The sequence below is a fragment of the Sinohyriopsis cumingii genome, chromosome 2 (assembly GCF_028554795.1).
Source record: "Sinohyriopsis cumingii isolate HCF-2022 chromosome 2, ASM2855479v2, whole genome shotgun sequence".
NCBI classification, from domain to species: Eukaryota; Metazoa; Mollusca; class Bivalvia; order Unionida; family Unionidae; genus Sinohyriopsis; species Sinohyriopsis cumingii.
In genome coordinates this window covers 63,150,139-63,165,441 of record NC_142962.1, presented here as the reverse complement: position 1 = coordinate 63,165,441, position 15,303 = coordinate 63,150,139, and the positions used below count along the sequence as shown (strand labels likewise).

Sequence of the window (15,303 nt, the reverse complement as noted above, 5' to 3'; positions counted from 1 at the left end):
TTGCAAAAAATATATATTGGTTATAATCAATTACACCTTTAGTTTTATGATTATTTAGACATTCTATATAAATCCAGCATGGTATCAGTTAATATTTCGACGATATTGTTATATGTGACCAGTACATTTGAACATGTATGATTATAAACAGTAAAATTAGGCATTTAAACTGTAGGAAAAAAAATTCTACTGAAAAATGTTTCATCAGCATAAAAAACTAAGGCTTGTCAAATCCGAGACTAGCAATATTTTATAGTACCTATATTTGCTCTTTTCAGGCCAAGTTCTCACGTAATGGCTTGTTTTAGTAAATTGCTTGTTTTTGTGTGGGGTTTTTTTTGGTGCTCCCACACAAAATGCGCATGCGCGGAATTTATTTTCCGTTGCCATGACGTATAAAAGTTACCGGCCATGCACCAACATTTTTCTTTATACATCAGATTTGCATAACATGATTAAAAGTAGTTATACTTGAACAAAAAGAACCAAAAAAAACCTATAAAGTGTACAGAAAAAATAATTTAATTTCTCGAAATAAAAGTATACATCACTGTTACTTAGATACGATTTTCCACCTATAGAGGACGCCAGCAGGAAATGACGTACATTTATCCCCACAAGACGAAGTACTGGGGGGGGGGGGCCGGCACCAGACAGACCCCCCACCCCACTTTTCCAAAAAATTACAGTGTTTTATGTGTATTTATCCCCCCCCCCCCATGTGTTGTATGTTTTATATTATGCAAAAGAATTTAGGTCAAAAAAATTTAATTCTCCTTTTTAACGGGGTATTTCTTTTAAAACCTAGTTTTATCTATAGGGTTGTTTTTCCGAATAGGTTTCCATCTTTCCATCACCTGACTTGAAATCCCTTCCCTATACTCTTGGTTGACCTTGGCTAGAGGTCGCCTATATCCCGTGTGTGCTATATATATATATGCTATAGTTTGTGTATGCTATATTTTGCTTCCATGTTGGGATAGCCTTTATTTTTTCCCAAATCTCCCCAGTAATCTTAGGACCTTATAATCGGATCAAGAAAAGGTTTATTTTTATTTATTTAATATATTTTTGAATTTTGGCTAAGTAACGGTGTATTATAATTTAATTAAGAAAAAAAAACTTAATGTGTTCTGTGTGCAAATATATTATGTCATTATTCACATATTGGATTTGTAAATTGAAATCCGCTGTACTCGAGTTGGAGTCCATAGACTTTTTTATTTGCTTGTATTTCTCCCACCTAGAGTTAGGCCGTCTCAAATTATTTATTGGATTTCTGCCAAAATCTCTAAAAATGGTTGTTCTTCCCACACACACACACACACACACACACACACACATACACACACACAGTGGGGATTTACCGTGCAGTGCGAGAGCTGCACATTTTGAGCAAATAGAATTAGAAGAGAGACTTATTAGATCCTTTGTTTTCGTGTATGTATGTAAAGTTTCCTATATGAGGTGTTTTTCCCGACTCTTTCATAGCCCCATGACGTCATTATCTCGTTCTTTTCCCATATAGTTTCTCTGTCCCGATAATTAGGATTTGTGATAGTTTACGTAATATCATTAAAGTCTATTTAATTATTTAATTTTAATTGTAATGGATAATAAAAAGAAACTGAAGCTGTTTAGGAAAATTTATAAGAATCTAAAAGGGTGGCGGCTACAGCAGATTCCAATCCGGGGTGGGGGTATGAGGGCAAGGGTTCACTTTGTGATGGTCCCCTTTAAGGGGAGATTATCCATTGCCCCATCTCCCTCCCCTTCTTTTCACCCTTTGCAGCCCCGTCCCTCCCATTCACAAATCTTCCTAGAAGTTCTTTTTTCTAATTAATTTGAAAGGATTACAAAAAAATTTGCCTATTCATTTTTTTTATGTTTATGACTTGGTCACACGCCATCATGGTTTTAGTTATGTTATCTGTTATTTTTCCTATTAAAGTTTTGTTAAAGTTGCCGTCTTGATATAAAACTTGGTTTCTTCTGTATTTTTATTTCTTGGATATCTCCATAATTAATTGTATCCTGTCTTGTTTCCTAAACTCGCACTGTGCCATCGCATGATATTTTGTGAAGTTCGCACATTTGCACATGAGATAATTTACATGTATGCATATGTCGTGTAGATATTTGAATATCAAGCTTTGTATTTTTGGAGAGCTGATGTTGGTCCAGTACCTCTAAGGTCTGTCCCAATTAACCGAGATATTTCCTCCTCTACTTTATTTTTAATTTTAGAGGTTAAATTTTCCCTTATCCAATTATATGTTTCCTTAGTTTCAATTCCCCAAAGTTCCTCATTTTCCCTATATTTACATAAAAGTTCCTTTATACTTCTAAAGGTCCTTGTTGTTTCTAGTCTTTTTACCAGTTTATTATTTTTGTAGATGTCACTTATGTTTTTCATGCTAAAACCAAACCAGTAAATGTATAAAGCTTCCTAAGGGGTTTTGGGTTGGATATTTACTTCTTTTACATTATAAATTAAATACTAGAGAGGAGGCCTAACTCGAATCGGGAGAAACACAAATAAATAAAGAAAGAAAGTGCGGACCCTGACTCGAATACAGCCTACCTCATTTTGAAAATAGACTTTAATGTGAGAAACACCACACCATAGTCAATCACATAAAACAAAAGGTTTTATTTTAATTTCAAATGGTAGTATACCGTTCATCTCGCCGGAATTCTAAATTGCAAATTAATTCAAAAGCAACTAAATTTATACCAGGACAAACAAATAAATTTGAAAAGTCCATAGAAAAATATATATTAAGACAACAGAGACAAATTTGACATAGTATTGCTGTCCCTACACACAGACTATATAGCATACACACACCATAGCATTGATACACATAGCATACACGGAACATAGAAAATTCTTGACAAAGATCACTAAAAATCAAGGATATGAAATCTGAAAATGGGAATAAGACCCATGTTTCAGACTACTACCCTTTAGAAAACACTAGGACTAATTATAAACTAAAAGTTTGATCAAAATTCCTTTTTTAAACTTTAAACAAGCACACACATCTTGGGGTATACAAGAGTACATGAAAACACTTTATTTTTTATGTGGTGGGGGTCATCTGTCTGGTGCCCCCCCCCCCATGATACTTTCGTAACTCATACCTGCGAAAGATTATCATTTGCACTCACATTGTATGTTCTTTAAAATAATGATTTTTTTTTTTATTTGCGAGATATCGTCGTATAGTTAACCTGGATACAATATAATCTTGGTCCGTTTGCACCTTGAAACTTATCATGCGTGAATGGCAGGCGCCTTCAAGCAATCTGGTGATATTTTCGTCTCTTTTGCGATATTTTTTTTATCTGACATTAGCGATACACACACAGTAAGGATGCATACGCATGCCGGCATCCGCTACATTTACGGAGTTCGTTGATATATTTTGTTCTGTAAATTTCGCATGATGAAAAAAGAAGGAATACATTATAACAATGCAAGGTTAGTTTCTTTTATTTTATTTTCAATCAAGTGTTTGTTTATTGTACCGTGCCGGGGCGGGGTGGGATGGGGGGGGGGGGGGCACAAATTCAACACAAAATTAGTTCCTTTATTATCTGCATGGAATAATGGAGCAAATATGATTGACGATATTGACTGGTAATAACAAGCTTTCAATTTACGCGCGCACACACGAAGACAACTTGAAAAATAGAAACAAACAATAAAATTAACTGGTAACTTCGCACTTGCTCAAGGCTTTGTAGTTACAATGGGGGGGGGTCTGTGCTATTATCTGGTTAGGCATGACTATTTCGCAGAAATACAAACAAATCTTTTGAGATGAGCATAAAATACAATTATTTCTTTTCCTCCATACATTTACGATGCTCTCAAAGGACCCACATATTTAGGTAAAAGTATGACCGTTACCAGGCGTTACCGAGTTGAAAATATGCCGAGTAAACTTACGAATTACGCCACGTACAATGTATAAACAACACTTGGCAACTTTTAATGATAAAAGATGGTGTTTTTATTTATTTACTTATTTATTTAGTTATCAGAACTCTTTCAGAATAACAATGTAACTGCCGATTATACAGCTCGCCTCTAAGAAGATTTTCGTAGTTTCCAACTGCCATGCATAAAATAAGTTTATGCCAAAGTGATCGTGACCTACAAAATGTTGGCCATTGTCACAGGGCATAAAATTCATAAAACAATAAAGAACATTCCTTTTTGTTCTACCAAAGCAGCGGAACCATAATGAGTTGATAAAACACAAGGATATTTGTTGTTATTTTGCAAACCATTGCTAATAAAATCAGCTTCAGAAACTATTATTATTGTCCGCCCTAGAGGAAAGATTTTACAAGGTGGAAATCACTGACTGTCAGTATCCCTGGAATGACAACCAGTATGACAACTATAACTAGTTTGTGCATCAGTAAATAATCTTGAGTAGCCACTGCACCTGAAATGCGTGCAGTCCATTCATCGAATACCTCCTATTCATTCATTGTATAATACACATTTTACTTACTAAGAATACCCTATCACAGTATAAATGTTTAGTCATAAATCGGGAAAGTTTACAACTGTATATGCATATTTATTTCTATTTTAACCGTACTGTCATAAAGGTACTTCTGTGGAGGCTAGTGTGTATATGTCATGATGAAAGCTTATGTCATTAATAGTTTTCTTTCTTTGCTCTTTACAAAAAATCAAAATAATAAGACTTTCGTTATCTTTTGTCAGATTTCATATTTTCTTGAGAATTTTTTTAAAAATGTATCTGGAAAGTAAACATAAAAAATACGATAATTTAAAAAATGAAATTTGGGTCTCCATCTAAAGAATTTATATATTCTTAGTTACTACTCAGTAATTTTTAATTATTCATAAATGATTGTAAGATAAATTAGTTTTACAGTGTAAAAGTGCGATTTTGCTCCATTTACAGAAGGGTTTACTTGCTATTCTCTTTGTATAATTCTCCCAGCTTTAAACTACAGATACAGAACATTACATAAGACAGCGAATTTCAGTCTTAACCTAAAGCTCGAGGCTGGAGAAGAGGTCACTAAATTACCGTTTCCATAGTTACACACTGGTCAGATAGAGCAGTCTCCCGCAGGTATCATTCCCTATAGATGAATTAGAGGCCAAGTAAACTGCCTTCATTTCATGAGCTATACTAGTGTAGTATAGATGAAATAAGTTTTAAATTGCAAAAGTTGTCTCTTTTGTAACCAAAGTGCAAATCAATAAAGAAATATAATGACATGTAAAATTACATGAACAGCAATGAAGGATCTTTTCACGAGAGTCGCAAAAGATTGAAACTATTTAACGAATTTCATAAATTTCATTTTAAATAAACTTAAATGTAAGATTATGTTATGTGTATCACATGACAGAAATGATATTCAATAAAAAGCATAAAAATAGGTTACATAATTGACTTTAAATTGCATTCGTCATTACACCTTCAATTCATATGTCGTCATGCCGGCATTTGCTGAGTTACTGGGTGTTATTAAACGTATCATATAGTTACGTATGATACTGGAAAATATCATATGGGTATATTAATCTTAAGAGGAGCAACATTGGCTCAGTGGTTAGCGTCTCAGACCTGCGACCGAAAGGATGCAGGTTCAACCCCTGCCATCGGATCAAATCCTCGACCTTATTGGAAAATAATGAGATAACAAGTACATTCTACAAAGACATGGAACCTATTACCTCCACTGAAACGTACGAAATGATCATCTAAATTTGCAACAAGTGATCAGGAGAAGTGCGACCTGTTGAACTCGGAAGTTTGATATGTTACACGTTTAAAAAATTATGATAAACAGTTACCGCATTTTGAAGTTAGAAATGAAACTTTTATTTCTGCCATCATTATATATAAACAAGAAATTATAGATGTAGTAACTAGTCTTGACCTAAACAAAACCGCTGGAACCAATCCAATAAGTAATAAACTTGTACAAGTATAGTTGAAGAAATGTATGTTCCATTGCAAATACATTTAAATAAATCACTCCCAGCCAGCGTGTTCCTAACACAGTGCAAGCTAGCGTATGACATACCGATGTATAAGAAAGGAGATAAAACACTACCGTCTAAATGCAGACTAATTGTTGACTTCAGCTAAATTATATACACTATTCATAAGTCCAACCTTAGAATATACTTCTGGAGTCTGGGATAATTGTTCTATTGAAGATTCGGAAAGATCAGAATAAAGGGGGGAAAATCAGATGGAAGATGCACGGATCGTTCCAGATCTATACCCATTAATTCTTCTAGATAGTCTCTTTATGCGGAAACTGCTTGGTTTGCACAACGAAGGAAAAGGAAGAGATTATGCATTATGTATTCGATTATAAATACTCAAGTACCTAACTATTTAAACGAACTTCTTCCACAAAGGAGATATGAGGCATCTAATTATCGTCTACGTTACTCTCAAAGTATCACACCAATCTCAACCAAACTTTATATTTTCACACGACCTTTTACCATATACGATTCGTCTTTAGAACTCTCTGCCTGATGATATCCGAAATCCTCCAAATCTTTCTATTTTTAAGAAACGTTTCTCTAATTTAACTAACGGGTCATCACACAAGCAGAAAGACATCTTATTGTAGGTGAGTAGTCACGTCACTTTTCAATGATAAATCTAGACTTAACCAAGAAGTGTATTGAAAGGTAGAGCGAAAGAGCTGGGATCTTTGGCATTAGGTAAGGGGCAATAGACAAAGCGTTCAACTTCTTCATTATCATAAGCACATGCACACGTGAAAGAGTTAACTAAATTCACCATGTAAAGGTCGGATTTCAGGAGACTACCTGCTTGTCTAAGTTTAGTATGTAGGATATTAAGGTGACATTTGTCAGTAGCGTAATTTTAGCGTGATGACCCGTTAGTTGAATTAGAAAAACGTTTCTTAAAAACAGAAAGATTTGGAGGATGAGAAACCTATAAACTAATATCAAATGTGTTAACATCGGTGGTTCTTTACAATTGGCATGACTTATTTGGTTATATACAAACCATCAAAAAACGGCAAGGGTAGAAGCGGGTAGCAAAGATATGAAGATCGGTAAGTCGCAAGCAATACCGAGACAAAAAAGGCAACTTTCAAGGTAGCATTTTCACACATTTATATTGACACGGGTCGTTTTAGACTAATGAGAAACCAATGACTGGATATCAAATAGGTCCAAATCTTTGTAGCTTTTTTTACGATTAACATGACATATTTAGCCTTATAGAAAACGATCATGTTGCAAGGATATAGGCGCACGGACAGAGAAATGAAGATGTACTTAATAAGATACATACACATAATTTTTACTGTTTTATTGCTTAAGTATATGCTTCATATCACTAGTATCAGCATCGAGGTATGTGATACCATCGCAAAACAGCAATACTAGAGGCACGTAACAAGGATATGAAGATTGGTAATGGTAAAGTCGCAAAGGATACTGGGTAAAATATATAAACTTTTCTAGGTTGCATTTTCACACATTTCTGTAGGCATAGATCAATTTAGACTGATGAGAAACCTACCAAATAATACCAGATTTGTCAAAATCTGTGTGTGCTTACGATTGGTATGACTTATTCGACTCTAAGATAAACGTTCGTGTTGTAAAGATCTAGGAGCACTAACATTCAAATGATTATCATCGAATTATATGGTACCATCTCAAAGCGGCAAGGGTAGAGGCACGTAGGTAGAATATAGAATATGATGATCCGTTGATGATCCGTAATATCGCAAGCGACACCAAGTAAAAAATATCAACTTTTTTACTTGCATTTTCACACATTTATATATTTCACAGATCAATTTAGACTGATGAGAAACCTATCAATTGATATCAAATTCGTCTAAATCGCGTTTTTAAAAAATTACTAATGTTATAACTTATTTGCCTATATGGAAAACGCTCATTGAGGAAGACATTGAGCGGACATACAGACACACAAAGATGTACTTTATAAGATGCATACACATATTATATATTGTTGTATAGCTTTCCTTATATGTTTGAGATCTATAATATTAAAATTGAAATATGTGGTACCGTGGCAAACTGCAATGGTAGAGGCACGTATAAGTCGCAACCGATATCGAGTCAAAAATACAAACTATTTTATTTTCATTTTCACACATTTCTGTTGGCACATATCGATTTAGACTGACGAGAAACCTAACAATTGATATCAAATTTTGCTAAATCGGTGTTTATTACTATTGTAATGACTTATTCACCTGTTTGTTAAACGATCGTATAGAAGACATTAGGAGAAAAGACAGACAAATGAAGACGTACTTAATAAGATACACACACATATTATTTACTGTTGTACAGCTTTAATTATATTCTTCAAATTTGTAGTATTAGGATCGAAATATGTGGTACAATCGCAAAACGGCAATGGTAGTTTCACGTACCAAGGATATGAAGATCGGTAATGTCGCACCCGATATTCAGTAAAAAGAACAATCTTTTTTATTTTGCATTTTCACACATGTCTATTGGCAGAGATCGACTTAGAATCATGAGAAACGTATCAATTGATATCAAACTTGTCAACATCGTTGGTTGTTTGCGATTGGTATGACTTATTCGCCTATATGGAAAATATTCGGTTAGGAAGGCACTAAACGCAAGGACGTACAAATGAAGACGTACTTCATAAGACGCATACACATTATTTACCGTTGAACAGCTTTTATTATATGTGTCAGGTTTATAGAATTAGCATCGAAAAAATGTGATACGATCGCAAAACGGGAATGGCAGATGGACGTAGCAAGGATACGATGATCGGTAACGTTGCAAGCGATACTGAGTGAAAAATACCAACTTTTCTATTTTGCATTTTCACCCATTTATATTGGCACAGATCTATTTAGACTGATAAAAATTTATCAACTGATATCAAACGTGTCAAAATCGTTCTTTGCGATTGGTATGACTTATTCGCCCATATGGAAAACTTTCGTATAGGTCAGATGTAGGCACACGGAAAGACAGATAAAGACGTGCTTAATAAGATACATACACATATTTTATAATTATGTACAGCTTTAATTCTATGCTTCAGATCTATAGTATTAGCATGGACGTATGTGCTACCATCGCAGAACGGGAACGGTATATGAACGTAGCAAGGATATGAAGATCAGTAAAGTCGAACCCAATATTCAGTAAAAAGTACACTTTTTTGTATTCTGCATGTTCACACATGTCTGTTGGCACAGATCGAGTTAGACAGATGAGAAACCTATATATTAATATGAAATTTGTCAAAATCGGTGTTTATTTACTATTGGTATGACTTATTCGTGTATATCGAAACCGTTCGTAGAGGAAGGCATTGGGCGCACGAACATACATTATGAAGACGTACTTAATAAGAAGATACATAAACATATTATTTACTGTTGTACAGCTTTAATTATATGCTTCAAATCTATAGTATTAGCATCCAAGTAGATGCTACCATCCCTAAACGGGAAGGATGGAAGCATCAAGGATACGAAGATCGGTAAAGTCGCAAGCGACAATGAGTCGCAAATAGCAACTTTTTTATTATTCATTTTCACACATTTTTTTTAATTATTTTTTTTTTTTTTTTTTTTTTTTTTTGCACAGATTGATTTAAACTGATGAGAAACCTATAAATTGATATCATATATGTCGAAATCGGTGGTTGTTTACGATTGGTACAACTTATTTACCTATATGGAACATGTTCGTGTAGGAAGGCATTTTGGCGCACGGAAAGACAAATGAAGACGTATTTAATAAGATATATAAACATGTTATGCTGTTGTTTAGTTTTAATTTTATGCTTCAAATCAGTAGTCAGCATCGAAGTATGTTGTAAACTCCCCCTCCCCTTAGTATGCAACTGCAAGCACACTTTGTCAAATGCTAAAAGGCACTAACTTTCTTGAAAATTATAATAATCAAAAAAAATTCCGGATTCGTATATTATAACGTTATAATGCGCTTTCATTTTCCGTCAGGTGGGTCTCCAGGTCGAGTTGTTATGAACAACAGGAAACAGTATCGTACATTCTTTGCTAAGCGATCGCTCAGGTGGTGCAGTGTCTGTACAGAGCGTCCGCCTTGGATGCGAGAGGTCGCGGATTCAAACCCCTGCCGAATCACACTAAAGACATAAAAATGGTACTAGCAGCTGCCTCTTTTGGCGCCCATCATTAAGATATTGGTGTGAGGATAATGTGACTGGGTGGGACAAAATGCTGTATGTTTGTGGCATGATGCCACATTGCTAGACATCATTATAAACTGTCACAATGAAGACATGGTAGCGATATGATTGCATTTTTTTTTAAAGCTACGTTAAAAATTACACACACACACACACACACACACACACACTTTGCTTAGTTATTTGCTATTTGAAGAGATGGAATATTGTTCATATTTCAACCGCTTTTTATTAATGATCATCGATGTGACCAACATATACGATAATAATACTCCCGATGATGATGATGATGGTTGTTGTTCTGATTTCTGTATTACTACTGCTCCATGGGTATATTATATATCGAACTTGAAAACAGAAGCACTACCAGCAATAAAGCAGCTTTGAAAACAAATCGCACTTAATCGATATCAATATATATTGACATCAAAACGAACGTCAAATGCTCTGTGCAACTGTATCGAAATGAACTATTACATGCTGGGTTTTTTTTTCTTTTTTTTTTGGGACAGTTTTAGACCGAAAAAAGTAGTACTTCAAGGCTCTGTCTATGGTATAAATATGTTCATGTACACTTTTCCATTGTAACTTTAAGTGTATAGACTGCAAATACGATGAAGCACAAATCGAGGACGTCGAGTGTTAGCATTGGAACAATGTTACTACTTCGGTCGAGAAGGATAACGACCTATATATGTATTCCTGCCCACTACCATGTAGGATGTATCAAACTGTATATTACTCAAGCGCTCTTTGTCGAGCGTGCTGGTGTGTGTGTACAAAAACAAATGGAATATAATAACTTTAACTGAAATATATACAATTAAATTCTATATAAAAGTGATGCGGCACCTGGGAGTAAAGCAAAAATGGAAGAAACAAATTTCCGGATCGCTACTATCAACAGCAATGGGATAGACAAAGCGAAAGCAGACAAAGTAGCCAAAGAAACAAACTTTGGTGTAATAATGATACAAGAAACACACTATAGAATTAAGCCAGAGTTCGAAATTTTAGTAGAAGACAAACTTAACGCAATAAAGATATGCAACAATTTTGCAAATAATGATATTAGAGTTGGTTGCAACAATAATATTTTTAAAAAGCTGGGAAAGGTTTGAGGAGGGGGGAATTTTTTAAGGGACGGTTGCTACGTGTTAAAATGTTTAATTGGCATATTATAAATGTGTACATGCCAGCTAATAGAAATAAGAAACTAATTTTAAAGAAAACTTATACACCTACCTACAACAATATTCGATGGAAAATCTAATCATAGGGGGAGATTTCAACTGGGTAACTATAAATTAAACCAGTCTAGCAGGATTGATAAATTTTACGGAAATTTTTATGATCCATTAATATATATTAATACTGCAATAACCAACCAAAAGCTATCAGACCATTTCATGCTCACTATTGACCTAAAAATGAAAAAAATAGAAAAATGTGGGTCAGGACTATGGAAACTAAATAATAAGATTTTAAATGACAAAGAATATGTCGAAATAATAATTAAAAAAAGAAATTTAAACCGTCAAAAATGAAGAAAATATTAATATAATAATTGATTGGGATGTTTTAAAAAACAAAATAAAAGGTATAAATATTCAGTACTCAAATAGAGGGCGGAAAAACCCCAGAAAAAAAAGACAAACACGAACTCAAATTAGAACTAAGCAAAACAACAAACGACGATGGAGAAAGAAAAAAAAAAACGATTGACAGACAAAATTAAAATCGTTGAAGAAGACGAAAATCAGGGGAGAATAATAAGGGCGGGAAAATTTACAGAGATCTACAACGAGGCAAAAAACGTATATAAGCGAGAAGAATTTAGAAAAGGGGGTGATACAATTTTAAACAATATCAAAATAAACAATGTAACCCATACTGTAAAAGAAGATATCCTAAATAATATTTCCAAATATTATAAAGAACTATACACCACACACCACACAGAACATATACTTCAGCACAATCGACAGCTACTTAAAAAATGTCGACTGTGAGATGACATCAGCAGTACATAGAGACCAATGTGATGATGTCATCTCAGATGAAGAAATCACAAAAAGTATATCAACACTCACAAAAGTCACCAGGGAAAGATGGACTCATCGTGGAATTCTACCAAAAGTTCCACGGTGAACTGACGCCGATCTTAAACGCTTTGTATAATAATATAGTTTTAAGTAAAAATAAAATGACTAAATCTATGAGGGAGGGAGTTATCACAATTATATACAAAGGGAAAGGGAATAGAGACGAGATTAAAAACTGGAGGCCTATATCACTTTTAAACACGGACTATAAGATTTTAAGTAGGATTTTAACAAATACAGTAAAGGGTAGGATAAACAAGATAATTAATGTAAATCAAACTTGTGGGGGAGGGATATACAAAACAATATTTTAAACATTAAAACTATAATTAACTACATAAATGAAACTGGTATGATGAGTGCTATGGTACTCTTCGACCAGGAGAAAGCTTTCGACTGATTTGAACAAAACTGTATAAAGAATGTTTTTAAAAAATTTGGTTTCGGACCCAATTTCCAAAATGGACCAAAATCCTACACACTGGGATAATTAAACGGGAAATGCACGAAAGAATTTGAAATACAACGATCAGTGATACAAGGATGTCCACTATCAATGCTAGAATACGTAATGGCAATATAAATCCTACGTCACACGATAAGAAACAACCCAGATGTGCAAGCAGGGGCGTATTAACCATTAAGCAGACTAAGCACGTGCATAGGACACCAGGGCCAAAGGGGGCACCACAAAGTTGAGAAAAGGGTGAAAAGAAAGAAAGAAAAAAGAATGAAGATTTGTAAAAAAAACTGATACAACTAGTGCAAATTGATCATGATGTTCTGTTTCTTGATCATGGTACACCCTAGGGTTATCTTCTCAGGTGTACGTGGAAAAGAGGGGCGCGCCAAGATTTGTCAGTGCTTAGGGCACCAGTGAGCCTTAATCCGCCCCTGATTATACAAGGCATACAAATACCAAACCTAAAAAAGAATTAAAAAATGCTCTAACATGCATATGATTGCAACATCTTTATAAGAGAGGGGAAATGCTATAAGCGTCGGGTTCCAAAATAAACCACAACAAGCACGAAATCTTAAAAATAGTTAACTGGAGGGGCAACCACCCTGGATTATCGCCCCCCCCCCCCACACACACACTTACTGAGAGACACTGTAAAGGCTCTAGGGGTTTACTTTGGCAATAAAAAAAAGAAGCTGTAGAAAATTATGAACATATTATCAATAAAATAAGAGAAAATGTGAAAATCTGGCCATGGCGCCATTACCTATCATGGAGCGGGCCCAAGTGGCCAAGACTTATTTATACTCAAATATTAACTACATAATTAAATCCATAGATATGGATGATACAATTTTAAACAAAACAGACAACGAAATAATAGATTATATATGGAATCATAAAATGCATCATGTAAAAAAAGAGACATTATATAGGGCCAAAAGTAGAGGGGGCTTGGGGTTGCCGAGCCCTCTACTACTATAATTAACTAACATAATCAATAGATTAAAAAAAAAATGCACTCAGACCCGGCTACAGCGTGAGAAGCACCGTACATCTACTGGTTCGGCTTCACCTTGAGAAACCGACCAGAGATATACAAAAATAACAAATTAATATAAAAAAATCGAAGTGCCACGCAAACATATGAGAACTAATTTTAAAATATAGAGACAAAACAGATTTATGCAAAATTTAATAAGTAAAAGTCACGCTTGGATTAGGGAGGAGGTAACCAAAAATATAAAATGTAGAGTAGAGCAGGACAACTGAGGGGGTAAATTGGACAAAAAATTGGAAAAATTGGGGAAAATAAGATCTGTCAAAACACAAAGTATAATTTTTAAATACCTGCACAACACCTGGCTAACAGGCGAAGAAACAATCAAACATCGTATGCTGAGGATAATGCCGAAATGCCCTTTATGTAAAACAGCGAACTTCACCAAACTACATACGATTGTCCAATGTGATAAATCTAAACATAATAGGATAAAGTTAATAATGAAAATTTGCAAAAAATATAAGTATAACAAAAATAACATTTTATTCATAGATTTAGACTACGAAAACAAAATCGTTCTAAAATGTATAGACTATATAGTAACTACGATGATATCCTGTGGACAGGTGATAAAGATTTTTAAATAAGATACGTGGTAAAAATAAGAATATTAACCACAACAAGAACTCAGTACGTCTTACGACGAATAGATACTTACCGTCAGGTTGATATAACGCAATTGATGTTGGAATTGGGGGAGAGAGGGGGAGGGAGGAATAGGTATTACAGACCGAAGGGTCGCGTAGCGCAATTGCGAGCTGATGCCATACCCATACCCCCTCCTCGCACCCCACAACAGCCATATTTCAAAGAAAATTTCAAATTCTATTTCAAATATTTCAAAGAAACCCATATAACTTTTTTTTTTAAAAGAGAAAAGGGAAGAAAGGAAGAAAGAAAAAAATAAAAGAATTTTGTAATTTAATTTTTTTTCTTCTTTCTCTGAAAGAAAATTCTAAAGACATATATAGGAAGGGATACAGGGAAAATATAAGGGGGAAGTAAATGGCGATGACATCATGGGGCTAAGTCACAGGGCTCAGTGAAGTGCATAGGCCCATCATGAGTCTTTGAAAACACCCAATGTAGAACATAAACAGACAAAATAAAGACACAAATACATACTGTATAACACTTAGTTTAAAACCCTACTAACTTCTCCCGCACTGCATGGTTGACCACTATAGAATAATGTGGTCTCATAAATACGTTTGGATCTTTCAATAAAGCATAATCAGATAAACTAAATAAAGGAGGCCTAACGCGACCCAGGAAAAACACATAGAGAATAAAGAAGCGTGAACCTTGGATCGAGCGTAACCTACCTATCAACATCTTTAAAGACTATTATGAGGAACGACACATATTATCACTCGAATAATAAAATAGGAAATTATTTTT

At 34.4% G+C, this 15,303-nt stretch overlaps 1 protein-coding gene across 3 annotated transcripts in view; it reads left to right on the top strand.

The window, feature by feature from the left end:
* Window positions 1–15,303, top strand: part of LOC149805042 (uncharacterized) — a 103,747-nt gene that overhangs the window by 16,150 nt on the left and 72,294 nt on the right. The gene's annotated exons all lie outside the window — the stretch shown is intronic.